The 13,695-nt window shown below is 38.7% G+C and overlaps 1 protein-coding gene across 3 annotated transcripts in view; it reads right to left on the bottom strand.

Annotated features, from left to right (window-relative positions):
• LOC101173083 (T-lymphoma invasion and metastasis-inducing protein 1) overlaps nucleotides 1–12,579 on the bottom strand; it is a 57,610-nt gene extending 45,031 nt beyond the window's left edge. For all 3 annotated transcript variants that reach the window (XM_020708811.2, XM_011483332.3, XM_023962165.1), the window contains exon 1: nucleotides 12,360–12,579. The gene's annotated coding sequence lies outside the window, so the exon portion shown is untranslated. The remainder of the gene's footprint in view (nucleotides 1–12,359) is intronic.
• Nucleotides 12,580–13,695: the final 1,116 nt, after the last annotated feature.

The raw sequence follows: 13,695 nt of genomic DNA, 5'->3' as shown, positions 1-13,695 counted from the left end.
AATTTACATTATGAAAAACTGAAAGAACTAACTGGCATTTGAGAGTTTACGGGTTTTTAAGGGTTGCAAAATCTAAAAAACTATTGTTCTTTTTATTTCTTTTTTCTGCTTCAAAACAGCAGAGAACCAGCGTTATTCACCATCTGTTGCTCATAGAAGGCTTCATTACTCTCAAAAATAAAGAAAAGAAAGAAAACAATGTGTACATGCTCTTCCCCCCCACTTCATTACCAACAATGAAGGAGAAAAAGAGACGACCAATATGAAGCTGCTGTCCTTAAGAAACTCAGAAGGGTAAGCAATACTTCAGCTGGACAGCTGGGAGACATAAACAGATAAATAGAGAAGGGCAAACAACAGAGCAGGACACCTTTCCATAGATGTGTGCCAAAATGTTCACAGCAGGTAGGCAGACACAGTCAGACACAACACTATCACACTATACTGAGCACAACAAAATTAATCAATTAATCAGTCGTCATTCCCAAAACAAGAATCTGCTCAGTCTCACCAATAATAATATCTGTTAGTCTATATGTGCAGAAACTACAACAGAAGACTGAAATATGATCATCAGAAACTTGGCTGATTTTGATTCCAGTCTTGATCCTGCAAGTATTTAATTCATGAACATATTCTTAAACATTTTCTACAAATTAAAGATCAAATATATTTGATAAAATGCATTCAAAGTTGTATCCTTTGTCATTTGTGTCCCTCTTATTTCTGAAATTGCAGTACTTAAGTACACACTGGATTTGTGTGCTTTTTGCTCTAAAAAATCCTTTTCATGGTTGTGCTGTGATGTGTGCAAATTGTCCTGTTTTTCAGTTTTGTCTAAGGAAAGATATTCTTTTTAGCTTGGTTGACATGGCAATGAAGTAATGAACTGTGGATGAGCTTTGGTATGGAGCAGTCAAGCTGGAAAGACCCTGTTTACTGCGTGGTGTTTTTAATAATGTAAAAGCTTAGTTTTATTATAGAAAAACAAATCTATAAAGTTGAAGTGACTGTTTCCCTTTTGTCTTACCAAAAAAAAAAAAAAAGAATTTTAATAATCTTACATTTAACCCTTACATAACCCTTCTAAAATAACAAGGACTACTGCTGAAAAACAGACATTAGATAGAAAAAAATCTGAAAAATTCCTTAATTTTGCTCTCTGCAGACTGAAGCTGTCTTGAAATACCAGGGTGGATGGAAAAAGAGGATTTTCGGTTAAGGCAGTCTGATTGAGGTGGGAGGTTGAAACAGGGGACGGGATGAAAGTAGCATGCATGAGAGTTGTAAAAAAAAACAGATGATAGACCTGAAAGGGGGATGAGTGGCTGTTAATGCGGCATGGAGCTGGTGGAATTGAGTGTTGGGCCACAGGTAGGTTGATGAATGATGTATGCTGAGGTGGGGGGAGACATAAGAGGTAAAGAGGTGGAGTGGTGCTGATGGATCCCAAGAGTCTAATAGAGATGGATATGGTGTCAATTCAAAGACAGACAGATGTATAAAGGGCTGATTTGTTGTCAGTACCGTCATGACTTGGGGGGGAAAAAAATTAAAAAGTGGTTACGCTTTTTATGTTTATGTTCATATTTAGGTGTAAACAATGAAGGAGTTTATCAGAAAATCACAGGAGACCTTAACTTTGCTGTTCATGAACCCAGAAATCCTGTTGATATTTGAATCATTATGAACCACTTTTACATGGTGAGTATGATGAATCATTCAGTGATCCATGATGATGTAGCGATCTCACATTCAAGAAGAGGCAACAAACTGTTAAGTCCAGAAAGTTCACAGCTGAAATGTTGCTTTTTAGGAGCAAATAAAATAATATTTCAAAATATGAAATTCTGAATCTTGTCTCATCTATTTGCTCCAGTGGGTCATACCATATTCTAATTGGAGTCGATTCATCCATTTCCAAACGCATTTATTCCTGTTCAGAGTGACAGGGACACTGGAGCCCAGCTACTGTTGGACAAAGACTACAGACAACACAGTCTCACATTAACATCTTTATTTTAGAGTCACCATGTTATTTATGAAGCATGTTTTTGGGCTGTTGGAAGAAGCCAAAGTGCTTAGAGAAAGCCCATACATGCACAAAAAGAACATGCAAACACCAGCACAGAAATCCCTGGAATAGAACTTGGAACTTCTCACCATGAGAATAGAGTGCTAACCGCTACACCACCGTGCAGCCTTCTGCTTGAGATGATAGCTTAAATAACACGTTTACATGTGTCTTAACAATGGACACATTGTTATAATAAATACTGTATTTCCTGCACTGAAGGGCGCTCCGCCAACACAAATCATCAATTTTCGAACTTGTGTTTTAAAAACTACACGAGGTGCAAAAGGCAGGACAAGAGTCAGAGATAAGTCAGTCAGTTAGTCGTTATTAACTGTAGAATTTGTTTGTGACTCAATACACGTTGGCCACGTTTGTGTATTCACAATACCTGTACCTCCCAAACTTGTTTGCAACACATAAGAAAACAGACTGATACCACTAAAACTAACCTTACTGTGACAACACCAACTCCCAACCTTGTTAGTAACATGGGAAAAAAAACTGTTTGACACTGCTACAAGTTAGACATGTTAGCATATTTACATTAACACCCAACTAAACATTTTGACAGATCACTGTGTACCTCAAGATTGCTTCAACATTAGTAAGCACAACCAGAATTCATCCATGAATAAAGTGCTTTCCATTATAAGACACACTGTCCTTAAAAAGAAAATGAAGGCCTTTTGGTGCAGAAAATACTGCAGTTTTACAATGACACAAGTAGGTCAAAGAAATAAAAAGTTATTTTCCAAGTGAACTCAGGAAATTTATAGCTTTCTGCTCCGAGTGCCCATGATGGTTTATTTCAAAGTTTACTAACTGAAAATCAAGCTTCTGCAGAGGATGACTCACCAAGTAATGGAAAGAGTCATAAAACACAGAAAACATGTAAAATATCCTAACAATGGCATTTTTTACATTTAGCAAAAATCTTCCAGACTATTTGCTTTGTTCTTTCATAATAGTGTCTCAATGCGAGGTCCACAGAGCTTTGTTACTTATTGCTATTTTTAACCCTATGGGCAACTTTTGGAAGAATTTGCCTCCTCATCCAAAAAACATCAACCCTTGAATCATTTTTTTAACTGAATGAAAGAACACAAATTAAAACTAAAAAAATATATAAACCAAGTTTGCAGCAAGTTTGGTCAGTTTGTTTGTTGACTGCCTGTTTAATGATGTTGACTCTCTCAATTTGTGTTAGCTTGTTACTTTCTGTATATCACATCTGCATCCTGTTTCTGATGAGCAAACCTGCTCCTCATTTTAGAATGGTCCAATCAAAGAAAAACCTACTTTTGTGCTCATTTTGTTTTTCGTGTTAGCTTTTTAAAATGACTGCTCACCTAGTGTTTTCTGTTTGTTTAAGGTTCATTTAAAAAGATTGCTTATCATCCTTCCTCAGCTTGTTCAAATGTGTGATTATGAGAACCATTATTGTTCATTCTTCTTCAATCAAGAGCACTGCCAGGTCAGCAAGAGACAGGTTTTGTGGGGAGAGAAGAAAAAGAAGAAAAGCAGTGTCATAGAGATGCAACACGTCATTTGATGATTGACCTGCCAAATTTCAGGGTTTTGAAAGGTGTCAGCAGCTGAGGAGTGGGCAACACACAGCAACTCTGGTGGGAGATGGGGGAGGGAACGTGTGGGATGTGGAAAGAGGAAGTTATCTTGGTGCATACCGACACCTGAGTCAACAACGGTAATCTCAAACAAAGAGCCCCCTCCAAGGAGATAAAAAAAAAGTCACAGTACTGCAGTAAGCTGGGGGGTTATAAAAAAAAAAGGTTAGAAGGAATGTGACATACAAACAAATGGGTCTCTGTCTTAACACATAACGCCACCAACAGTGACATTAATATCAGCTGTGATTGTCCCAACTTACCTAGAAACAGGCAAATTTAATAGTCAGGACAGAAAAATTACAAGACATATTTGACCAGGCAGAGAAGACACAATTCGGATGATTATGAAGGGATTTCTCATAAAATACTCTCACTCTCCCTGTGCTCCTCCTTTTGATACAAACATAAATCTATGATTTGACAATTTTACAGTATTTTCAAAATGCTGCAGCAATTTTCTGCACATTTTAAAATAATTGAATCATTCAAGCAGAACATCAAGTGAGTAGAACAAAAGGTATACTGTATTTACAGAGAAAAAGGACCACTATCAGGCTTTAATTTTAAATTACTGTTCCACAGAGGTCAATGTTCATTTTGGTATTTAACAAGTCACCCCAATATTAAGTCAGAAAGTTAAAAAACAAACTTTTTTGTTTCATTGAAATAATTTACTTGGTTTTATTTAATAAAGCTTTTATTTTTAAAGTCCCACTCCAATCGTTATCGTCAAAGCATTCCCATTAATGTTTTAATTATGTTTTTAGACAAAATCCAAAAACTTGTGTCATTTTCTAAGTCATAGTTTCTGCAGTTTCCTTAGAAATTCGCCTCTGATTTGTGGATGGGACTGCTGGCCCATTGCATTCCCGCTAGATTACTGCCCCTCACAACCCCAACCCAACATTACCACTGCAAAAAATGGCAGGGAACATTGGAGCTATCCAGCCTCACAGTTATGAGCCAGATGCGAGCTCAGACAAGGAAAACGAAGCCATCAACAGATCGACTTGTCTGCAAGCAGGTGCATCAGAATGGAGCAGTGAGCGCACTGAAGCAGCTCCTACATCACTGCTACAGACTTTTTCAGACAGTATCTTTTTCCTTTACTCCTGATTCGCAACAATTAGAATAAGGAAATACTCAGGAATGCAATTTTAAGCTTAATTTTCTTAATACGTGTCCTCCACCATAAACAATGCCACAAGAACATGTTTTTTATGTTTTGCATTGGAGTGGGTCTTTAAAATAATCCAGTACAATACCAAAAACACAATCAATATAACAAATTCATTAATTGTCAGTACCATTTAGTGCAGTTTTATAAGAAAATTGACCCCACTCTCTTTTATCATTATTTAACTTTTTGTACAGTTAAATAGTGGCAATTAGATAACATTTAAAATAATATAAAAAGAAATGTAAAGAAGAATAGTGTCAGACGGGACAAGTAACACAACAAGAGACAAGCATGGCAGCATGTCACTTCTTGTTTGTGGTTTCTCTTTAGTGTTCTATTTGAATTTAGGTCATTGAGTCCATTTTCTCTAAGTTGATCTCTTGTGCCAAAGCGAGCTGGAGTTCATTGTTTGGGATTTGAGTGGCTAGAATTAACTGAGCTCCCCCTCTTGGTGCATTAGTGACCTGTATTAGCTCCACGCGACTTTTGTATCTGAGTGCAGGCCTGAGGCGAGACGACAAAGACAAGCTGCCTACAAACACACATTCACGTGTCTCACCACCACAGGACAATAACAAAAAGCACGCAGCCTAATAGAACCTTCACTTTTTTTTCTAATCCCCACAAAAAGCCAATCTAAGGAACAAAAGAATCAAAACAATTTTGCTGCAAGCCTTCATCCGTGCTTTTGTCACCCACACACGCACATATTCACACAGATCTGCACTCTAACAAACACTTTCAGACCACCTTGCAGTATCCCACAGCATCTCTTCCAGGTCAATAAGCAGGAGCGCAAAGTGTGACTAGATTATGAGCTTTAAGCTGCCAACTAAGTCAGCATCTCTTTATGTAAGTACAAGGATGAGGAACAGAAAGGCTAAAAAGCTTTTTTATTTTTTTGCTTCTCCTTAATAACCTATAGAAATAAAAACCTTATTAAACAGCAGGGGACAAGATCACTTTAAGGCATAGAAAAGGGAGATCTAAGAAAGGTCAAATCCCCCCAATGCAAACAAAGAATAAAGAAAATCTTTGAAAAGATTCTTTGCACCTCTGTTCTTCCTCTCATAAAACCCTGCCTAGCATCTCTCCCACACACACAACTATGACTTTCTCACCCTGAGATTCTTTACAGCCGTTTTCTGTTGGGCTTATTTTCCTTCCTCCATCAAGCCTTATTTTCACATCAACTCAGCTTCTATCACAATGTCAAATTAGAATGACATGTCACTTTGTTTTATTCAAGTATTCATTTAGCTTGATTTCATGGAAAATACCAATTTATTTTCTAGAGAAGCCAATACCAAGGACTGAACCCCTGATGTAGCAAATTGGAGACAAGCCATCAGCTTTGTCCGAATTGATGCCATTTGCTTTTACTGCTACATTCACACAGCCCTTGGTCTTCAAGCAAACGCCGTCAATTAAAAGTCCATGTAAACGTGTGTCTGTGCTACCCAAGTTTCCACAACCATTTTTGGGCTCTACATTGAGCGTTGAACGCGTGTTGAAAGTTAAACCAGTTGAACTTTGACCAGTCAGGGACTCGGATTTTGGTAGAGACGTGTGGGTAGCGTCCTATGCAATAAACATCAACCATTTGAAAATGGATCTTGAAGGAGCCAATCAGTGGCGGTTCTACACTGACTTACTCCCTGGGCGAGTAACCCCACCCGCCCCCCCCCCCCCCCCCCCCGCACACATGCAAAATTTGACAACAACATCCTGTTGTGTTCCTTATATTCTATTTAGCCATTTTACAAAAAAAATGCATGACTTTTCTAGCCTCGTATTACAGCGGGGGTCAAACTCAGTCACACAGGGGGCCTAAGTTAAAAACACGCTTAAGGTTTTGGGCCGAAGAAGATAAACATTTACTGAACACACTAAAGCTAAACTTTTAAACCTTTTAAACTGAACTTTTTGAACATAAATATGAATAAAAACAGGAACACAAGTTAAACCTTAAATAACTTGTAATATTTTGCTCTCCATAGAAATATATTCTGTCAAAATTATACAAATATGAACATGCTTCTGAACAAAACAAAGAAAGCCTGGAAATATTAATAAGAAATTACAAATCAAATAATTCCGTTTTTTTGTTGCTCTTTTATCATTTTTTAGAGCATTTTTTTTAGAGCTGGACTCCTGCTTCATTTTTAGCAATAATTTCTTAATGTGTGACGTCCTGTGTGTGTCTTTGTGAAACATATCAGAGGGATTAGATCTAAAAAAAAAAACTTATTGTGATTGATATGTTTAGGTCTTATAAAACATTAAAGACTAAATCATAGAACTCATCAGTGGGATTATTCAAAAAATATTTGGCATTTCCCTAATTTTGTGCAACACCAACAGTAGAAATCCTCCAAAAAACCTCAATCCATAAAAAATGGTCTGCGCTCATCCCCCCTCCCCCTCCCCTTCCCTCTGACACACGCGGCTCCGTCTCTATGACGGGAGCCGCAGCTGCGGCTCAGAGTTGATTGTCAGATAGAAAAAGACTCCCCTCACACCTGTTAGTGTGATTCAGCCAGCCACCGGTGAGTTGCGCCCCCCTCTCGAGTTTTTTGACTTATGTTCCAAAGACTGCCGCAAAGAGGTGTGGCCGCAAATGTCTTGCAGCAGAAGGCGGTGGTCACGTGCGTGTCGGGTCTGCCGTGTCAGAGCAAGGAATTGTGGGAAATAATCCCCATTGCCTGCTTTTGTCGAAATTTGGTTGAGCATGGGTGTTTGTTCTGCCCAATTCCTTTTCATGTGCCTGTTTTACGTTGTTTCACTCTGAGTTATTTCATCTTTTTTTTTTGTTTTTTTTTTTTTTTTTTTTTGCACCATAAGTGTGAAGAGCAAATAGGATGAAGACATTCTTAACAGTCTGATGTATCAAAATAAAAGTGTTGAGTGCCGGCAGCTGAAGCAATTTCAAATTAAAAGTTGCAAGCTTCCTCTTTGAATATCGTTGACATCAATCGTAGCACAACACTATATGTGCGATCGTAGCACAACACTATATGTGCGTAACGCACGCATCGGGCACGGCAAATGCCGCCCCCCACGAAGTGCCGCCCTGGGCGACCGCCCACATCGCCCATATCAAAAACCGCCACTGGAGCCAATAACTACAATTTGTGGCCGGTCATAATTATAGGATAGAATAGATCTGTGAAAGAAAAAGCGTGGAGCAAGAATTGCGACATTTGCACCTTTCTGACGTTTCGCGTCAAGCCTCTTCTAACTGTGGGAGCATGCACTAGTATCAGGCAATGACAGTCCAAGTAAACACCGTCTACTAAAAGCATGTGAAAGAACCCACATTCGGTGCGTTCTTGAATGTCCGGTGTGTACATAGCATAAATGATGAAAAGCAGCATTGGCATAAGCAACCCCCTCAATTGTAAGTCATTAGATCAAGGATGCACACACATTTTCACAATCTCCTAATTTTGAGTAAACACCAGGCAAAAACCCCAGGGTTACATGAATTACTAAAATACATGGATGCATGTAAAAGAGGCTTTTAAAAAAAGCATGTGGGCTCAGGAGGTTGGCTTAAGTGGGGGCACGGGTTAATGACTTGCTGTACCCCTACCCCGACCTCCACTTCCAGCTTGCTAAGGTCTGCTCTGCTCACATCCTGTGTGGATTGATCACTGAGTGGAGAAGATTAGGGCCGTTCACCTTTGTTGTTTGTGTTTCACAACGAAGCTGCTAGTGGAAATAAATGTAAATACAACATCCTGTATGCAACATTATGGCCTCTTCAGCTGGCAGCCACAACTGAAGTTGACCAGAACACAATAATGATCAGAGATAATGAGCAGACATGACAGGGGGGGGGGGGGGTAAAGATGTCATACCAAGAGCGGAAGGGAGAAAATGGGATCGGGCGCCAGAAAAAAGGAGGGAAAAAAAAGAGTGAATGAAAAAGAGGGTGGAAAGAAGGAAGGAAGGAAGAAACACCCGAATCATCAATAGGCAGAGAACAGACAAAAGGAAGGAAATGAGTGAGGGCACATGCCAGCTCATGTCAGCTCTCAGACACCCCTCCCCCATCTGGACCCCGTCACAAATTAGAGGCATCCCCTTTTGCTTCTTCTGCCTCATATCTCGGCTCTCAGGAGGTTTGTGTTAAGGGAACGCTCTTGCATTAACTGCTGCAGTCCAGCTCAACCAGACTGGTGACATTGCAAACAGGCGTGCTTAACCACAAATGAGAGGGACTTCATTTTCACACGGACTCATTAAACCTCTCTTGTACTGTTTCCAAATTATGCTGAGATCCCACAAGTAGAATTATTGCAATCATAAATTCTTGTGATATTTTAACCAAATTAAACTATTCTTTTATATAAAAAAACAACTTATGTCATAAAGACTGAGGTCAACTAAGACTAAGGTCATCTAAGATTGGTGTTTTTAACATGTTCTTATGGCATTTTTCTGATGATGGAGGAGATATACAAAGAACATTCGGATTAAAATTGCATTTCTCATTATTTCTTTCTACAAAGCGTTGTGAATCAGGAGCAGATGATAAAATGTCATTTTAAAAAGCTTGTTGTTGCGCAGAAACTACAATCGGCAGGCTATGAGCTTTTTGTTCTGCTCCATACCGATGCATCTACTAGTAGACAAATAGATCCATGTTCATTGTCCTCATCCGAGTTTCTATCTGGTTCAAAACAACTGGATGGCTGCAATATTGTTTGCCATTTTTTGTTGCACCGGTAATGTTAGGTTGGAGGTGTGAGGGACTGTAATCTAGCGGGAGAGTGTGTAAATAGAGAGCTCTCAGAAACAGGGAAAGGAGGGGAAGGGGGTGAGATTGCTATTAGTCTTGCCTACAACTCAGAGAATTTCTAAAGGACTACTGCTGCAAATGTCCTTTATTTTGGCTAAAAACTGCTAAATCATAATTAAAAGACCACTGGAAATGCTTTAAAAATAGATCAAAAGATGATTGGAGTGAGGCTTTAAGATCAAACACATATACAAACTGTAGTATTTGAGGTAAATTCAGTTGAATTGTTTTTGCATAAATTTGTAATTCTTCCTGTTCATTTTCATTTTACAGTGTTTCAAAATGTTTTTACTGAATATAAATATTTCATTTATAATACAAAATATTAAACCATCAAGTTGAAATAACAGTTTGGGTTTAAAATTTCTATCCCTAGACGTAAAAAAGAAAAAAGAAAAAGATGTCAGGTAGCTATTTTTCCTCCCAAAACCAAATTTTATTCATATTTGTCTTCTGAATACAGTCAGGCAAATAAAAAACACAAAAAAATCCCCAAACACAAATATGTATATCGCTTGATTGCACATAGTAAGAAGCAAAGCTGAGGCTACATTAATCTAAATTTAAGAAATGAGAGAGGCAAACAGACAATGAGGAGATAGTAAAGAAGAAGGTTTGAGTGAGGAGAGCTCATCCGTTTCATTATTAATCACATTATCCTTTTATCATGCCTCGCACATGCTTCTTGAACCTACAGTTGTTTGTTTGTCTGCTCAGCCACAAGGTCAGAGGAGTTTCAGTCACTGACATGGGGAACCCCACTTTGTTTTGCCCTCCTCCTCTGGATAGGTTCAGCCTTGGATTGGATCGGGAATGTTTTTAAGTGAATTCAGTCTCCTCCCAAGAGACTTTTAAGTGTTTGGACATTGGTAACCATGTTAGGTCGGATGAGGGTAAAAAAGGAAAGCACACATCTGCCCTGCAGGTGAGCTGACTTAGTTTGAGAGCAGAGTATCAATCTGGGTCAGTGTATGTAGTGGAAGCGCACATAAAACTCAAGGCTAATTTGACAAAGCCCCATCCCCCTTTACAGTTACACACAATATCAGCCAACTGTACATACCACATGGATGCATAGACCCATACACATTTTAAAATTTCTACACAAAACTCAGAAGTAAAGATCAAACAGTCAAGGTATATCGTCCGCTCACAACAATCAAAGAATTGTTAGTGTAGAAAGAGTGTGTATAGACACTCTGGAGCATCCCTTTTTATCCATCACTATAATCCCTTCACAGATCGCTTCTTCAAAATACCCTGCCGATATTAAACTCCTTCATCACAACAACTCAAGCAATGAAAAAGAATTATCACATAAACAGAGAAAAATTCCAACAATCTTTGGCCACAGAATGCCAGGTCTGTTCACAGTTTGCAGGATGAATATTTCACTTGCATGTCTGGCAGGCAAAGCCAAACTGAAACCAAAAGTTGCAGAAACTTGCACTGATCTTATAATAACAAATCCGAAACATGTGCGATGTACCTTTTCAGGTTTCCTCACTGGGCCAAAAGCAAGTGGACATTTTTTTCTTAACTGATAAATAAAAATATTAAGGATTAAAGATTAAGAAAACCACCCCCTGTTTTCTGAATTCATTGTTCGTTTAATTTTATTCATTTGCAAATAGGAAGGGTTAAGAAAATGTTTTGTAGAAAAATACGTGAACAAAAGGGATCAGAAAGAAGTTAACTTTTGTCTTATTTTACACACAAACTTGCTTCACATAGACTATTTAGGACATTTAAAAAAAAGTCATCCTTCAGGCTGTTTCCCATAAGATTTACTTCTTGTGTCTCGTTCCAATCTCTTTTACTTTAGTCCTTTTTTTTTTGCTAGCTCTTCAGTATAACTCTAGTTTTAGGGTCCCTCAAGGCTATCTGCAGTTCCAGTGTGGCAGGAACCAATGTGGCCTTCCTCTGTCCAGCTTCTATCTAAGATGTAGCCACAATTAACCCAAAACCACAACATGCACAGACAAAGTAAAATAAGTTTGGTGGATTTACACTTTTTTGTAGAAATCCTTCTCCCTGGATCACAATTTTCAAATCACAGGAAAGCAGGTCTCTATCTTTTTTCAAACAAAAACTGTTTATCACTTGATTAGTTTAGAAGATGCAATCATATGTTAAGTAAAATAACTTTAATTGTCCAGGTCTTATGTGAGAAAAGATCATACAATGGGAAATTGTATTTCAGTCTTTTTCATTTTGAATTGCCCATTTTTCTCAGTAGAAGGTATTGTTAGGTGCTGCCAGTGCAGAGGGCTGTTAAGGTTTTTCCTTAACACTGAACAAGCTCTGACAGAAACTAGGCAATGTCCCAGATGAAAGCATTAATGATTGATAAACTCCTTTCATCTACACACTCACATGCCGGCCCATGCAAAGTGGCAGGTGAACATTACAATTGTGAGGCTTTTTTTGGCGCAAATCTGTTACATGGTACATACATTTCCGAATTTCTGAAGTTTATTAGCAAATAAATGCTTAACAGCATAATGTTAGAGTGAAAAAGTCGCAGTTACAACCACATTCACAGCCTCAATGTGTAAAGTCTTACTACACATTGGGTAAATGTCTACACAAGAATCTTCTCTAATACTTTCTCTTAATCACAAAGCTCTAGATACAATCTCAAAAGAAGAAAAACTATGTGCTCACCTTTAATGAAGTTCCTAATTCCTCCTGTGAGAGTGACACTTGAATCCCTGTAAAGGTTAAAACACAATCAACATGCGTCCACTGAAGAGAAAGGCTAGACTTCTTTGCATCTGCGAGACTTCTCGTGGACTCCAGCGAAGCATTTCGGTCTGTACACATTAGAGCCCGTTCTCACACATGCTGCCTCCTGAATGTCTAACTCAGACTGTGGTCTGAGAAGAGGGTGTGTGCACACTGCCTCAGTCAAAGCCCGCCCTCTCTTCTCTCATTCCAGCTTCTCTCAATCACACACTGAGTCAGCCCTCCACCTCCTTCCCTTCACCCATCTCCACTCCCTTTCTCTCTTCTATTTCACCTTTCCTGACTCGCCAATTGCCTGCCAGCATAATGTGTTTCTCTGATTTCCATCTCATCTGTTTAATTGGTGTGGAATTTGCTTCAAGCTATAAGAATAAAATTCAATAAATTTAAAAAACTAGACACAAAGATAAGGCTGTGGACAAGTACACTTTTTTTTCTGAGATTTTTTATTTGAAAACAGTCAAACATTCAGAACAATAGTCTAAAAAGTTACCAGTCTAAAAATATCTGCTTTGCAGATTGAAACACGCTTGTGGTTTGAGTGCAGAGATAAAAAAGGGCAAATGGTGGAAAGCATGACAAATGTGCGAAAAGCCTTTTTGTATGCACAAAACACTAAAAGTTAAGGACAAACTTTGCAAGTTAATTTGATAAAACAGGGAGGTTTTTTTTGTTATTACTATCATTATTACGACTGCCTATAAAATCCCTTTTTTCCTATCTATTCAGTGGACATTCATTGTGTTCTTGCTTTTGCCACAATGGACTCTAACCGGCTGCTTTTACTAGGAAAAAGTTATTCAAACTTGAATTTCTAACATCCGATTTTTAGTCCAAATAGCCCAAATAACCTTTTACAGCACAGGCAAAAGCCCAAAGGACATAGTAGTTTTAACACTATGTGATGTACAAGGGGCTGTTTAATTTTTAATTTGACGATATTTAATTTGCTTCCACGAGGCAACATATTAAATGTTTAAATTCCATCTTTATCCGCTCATCCAGAGTCGAGTCATGGGGGCAAGAGAGATGCCCAGACCTCCCTCCCCACAAAAACTTCCATCAGTTCTGCAGTACTGCTAGGGTGACCCCAAGGCTAGCCGAGAGACATGGTTCCTCCAGAGCGTCCTAAACCTTTCCTGAGGTCTCCTACCTCAAAACAACTCCAGGGAGGTATCTAGGAGGCATATGAAAGAGAGCCAACTCAACTAGCACCTTTTGATTGGCAGCAACCCTGGGTGATCGACAGGCCCGC

Source organism: Oryzias latipes, chromosome 14 (assembly GCF_002234675.1).
Source record: "Oryzias latipes chromosome 14, ASM223467v1".
Lineage (NCBI taxonomy): Eukaryota > Metazoa > Chordata > Actinopteri > Beloniformes > Adrianichthyidae > Oryzias > Oryzias latipes.
The sequence above is the reverse complement of the archived record's forward strand: the minus strand, read 5'-3'. Positions and strand labels throughout refer to the sequence as shown.